Genomic DNA, 3,503 nt, shown 5'->3' with positions numbered 1-3,503 from the left:
CCACCACTGCGATGCGAGCGTGGACTCGGCGCAGCACACGCTGGAATACTGCCCGGCGTGGGCGCGGCCGCGCTGCGACCTCATCGTGGAAATCGGATGGGACCTCTCGCCGCGGATGATCCTGAAGCATTGTTGGTAAGTGAGAGAAGGAAGGCCGTCACCCTCTTCTGCGAGCAAGTTATGCTTCGAAAAGAGGCCGCGGAGAGGGTGAGAGTGCGGTACTTTCACCCTCAGAGGATTGATCGGAGAGGGAGCGGCAGAGGCCGTGGACGCGCTTCGGCGAGGCGCGCTAGGTCCGCCGCACCCCCGGTGGGTGCAAACTTAAGCGCTGGCAGCTCAGCGCCCCGGGGCCGCAAAACAGCCCAGTAGGGGAACCGGACTGCCTAGCACGGCGGCTCCGGCGACGAGACGCGGTGTGACGTAGCTGCAGATCGCTCATCTATCGCACATCGCTATATCGTATTATAATAAATAAATTAGTACAGATCACGTATCAGACAGAAGGTGTAAGATTTATACTCATAATATATATCTACAAATTCTGCTAAATACGGCTTAATAAAGGACAATGTTTTCATGATTATCACAGTAAAGGAAACTACAAATAATAATGGTAAATATAACCAAGAAATTTTGAGAAAGAATTTCGTTTAAGAAGATGTTTACATTCTTTTGTGTCGTTCCCAAAAATGTTGGGGAACACTGATCAGGTCCATTCCAGTGCTCCCGCTCAATTAAATTGTAATGTTAAATTGTAGGTAACATATAATGTTGTCTCATTTTAATGGCGGATGTGACTAATTAAAATCATAACAAAATTGGAATATTTTCTATTATTTTATATTCGCTTATTGTACACCGGAAGAACACATTAATATAGTAACATAATTATATAATAATCTTTGACACATTGTTATCTGACAATAATATTAAGAGAATAATTAGCGTTTTATAATAATAAAAAAATGTAACATGTGTAGAATAATGCAGTAACATTTCGATACCTAGCACCATTGACTACTGCTTTATTATAATTGAAATGTTCGGAAGTATAAGTAACCTTCATTACGCTGCAATAATTTTGCATAAACTAGAAATGCAAGTAAGAAGAAGGAAACAAAACGACTGCAGACTATGGAACCAGATAATCACAGTCGGAGAAAGCTCTACTTCCATTTTCATTATTACTTTAATCCTCTTTTTCTCAGAAGTCCTTGTCTGCAATCACCATACACTTGTATATGTCTTATCTGTAGCGGCACGCGAGCAGGACAATTCAAATCCTGTTATTGTTATATAAACTATATAAATTAAGCTATATAAATTAAAGTGTAATTTTATTTAAGCCTAGAATTGAAATTAATTAAAAGTAAATTTGGACGAAATTTCCTGACAGATCGTCATTTTATATAGGAATAGGTAATACGAAATGTCGGTAGGTTTAGTGTTAACATGTCAATGTAAAAAGAAGGTAATCGTAGGAGCATTACGAAGCATTGATTGAAAACAAAAACAGTAAAATAACTTCACAACACTTCACAGATTTTCCATCTTTCAAACAATTAAAATCTCTTTACCGGGTTCCTACTTTTAGATCATTCGCCTCCTTAATAAATATAAAGTTGTTAGAGTAAAATGTAATTAGTACGTGTTAATTCAGTGCATACCCAAGTATGACTATTAAGTGCATAATACACTGTAATAAAAAGAAAGTTAATAGTTCTGTTACGTCTCAACCTTCCTGTTTTCCCTATAATCTGAGTTGTGACTTGTGAATTTACGTGACACTGCCGTCGTCCGGTAATAGTTGCTATCGACTGCTTCCACCGGTAGAATCGCGATGAGATTGAGCAAAAATGAGACGAGTTAATGGAAAGGGTTCATGCACGATGCATACATGTAAGTGCCTCGGACTCAATGACTTATGTATACTATGCAGAAGTAAGTTACCAAACAAAAGCTCATCCCGCAGTCCGACGACGAAAAAAGGGCTAGGACTATAAATCGCTGAAGAAGAACTGATGAACGCCATGGAAAGGATTGACTCAAGGAAAGAAGATAGCGTCATCTGGTGACCCTGATATACTACGAAGGTCCTAGCGGAGCGACCCAGACAGCACTATCCAATAAAATCAATAGATCTGGAAATTTTCCGGCCATATGGAAGGTGGCGAGGGTGGTCTACTAGCGGAACCGGGAAAGAATCCGTTACTCCCATCATCCTACAGATCCATTAGTATCTTACAAGCATTGAGCAAGATGTGGAAACACACCATTAAGATGCCCATCGAAAGGAACAGGGAGAGACGTATCTAGAGACTCCTACCATGTGGAACAGTTTGGATATAGAGAAAAAAGGAGCACGATTGAGACGTCCTTGGAAGAGTTTTGTTGGATTGCGGATTCATGTAGGAAACGGAGCCTGATGTGCGTTCTTGTCGCCCAGGACGTCTGAAACGCCTTCTACACTTTAAGATGAAAGAAGATTATATAAGTAATCGATGCATTTTATTACATGACTACCTTCGGACAGAAGAATTTTATCTTATTGCGACGACAGTAACGACAAACAGCGACAAGACATCGATGATAGGATTTGGGAAGCCACGAAGGTCATCACAGAATGGTGCGCGGACATGGGCCCTCATCGGGCCCAAGGTAATACTGAAATTATACTGTTGACAGGGAAGCGTGTCCCGAGAATGGTGAAATAGTTTGACGAAAAAAACAAACCAAAAGCACAGTGAAATATTCTGATGTTTCATTGGACAACGCTAGGACGTATTCTCTTCATTCCGAGCAGGTGTGCGGCAAGGCAGAGGCGTTCGTTAGCGTCATTAGAAACCTGTTGTCGAACGTAAACGGTCCCAACAGCTCCATTAGGATGCTGTACTATGGGTAGTATGGATATGGGAGTCGGTGGTACTTTACGCTGCACCAATATGGGCATCTGCGCTGAGCTATCAAGAAAATAGCTAACATAAAGTGACACAAGCGATCCTATGCGTGGTGACCGGCAGTATGCCCATACCTATTAAGGCCAGGCTGCGGGAGAAAAAATAACCATTTAAGGGGGGGGGGGGTAAGGTTAATTCGTACAAAAAAAGGCATGCTTTTGTGAATTTTTTCTGACGATACAGTTAAAATTTCTTTTTTAAAACCAATAGCATATTAAAATGTGCCATACGAGGAATATTGTGTAAAATTTTCACGGAGAAATATTAAAAAATACGGCAATGGCAGCAATTATTCGGACATGTCTCTGAAAAAAGTATAATTGCGGTTCCCCTCAGAACTTGGTACAGGATTATCAGAAATCAAAAAGTTAAAGTTCATTCGTTAGACAATAGTTTTCTCCAGCTAACGCTGCGAAGGTTTTTTCGAAATTTCAATCTTTCACTTTTTTGGAACACTTTGAACGGAAAAACGCGATTTTGTGCGAAAATTTGCGGCTTTTTTTAAAAATTTTTAAAAATTTTTAAACCTTACCCCCCCCCCCCCCT

The sequence above is a fragment of the Bombus impatiens genome, unplaced genomic scaffold (genome assembly GCF_000188095.3).
Source record: "Bombus impatiens unplaced genomic scaffold, BIMP_2.2 scf_1138, whole genome shotgun sequence".
Lineage (NCBI taxonomy): Eukaryota > Metazoa > Arthropoda > Insecta > Hymenoptera > Apidae > Bombus > Bombus impatiens.
Note: the sequence above shows the minus strand (reverse complement) of the source record.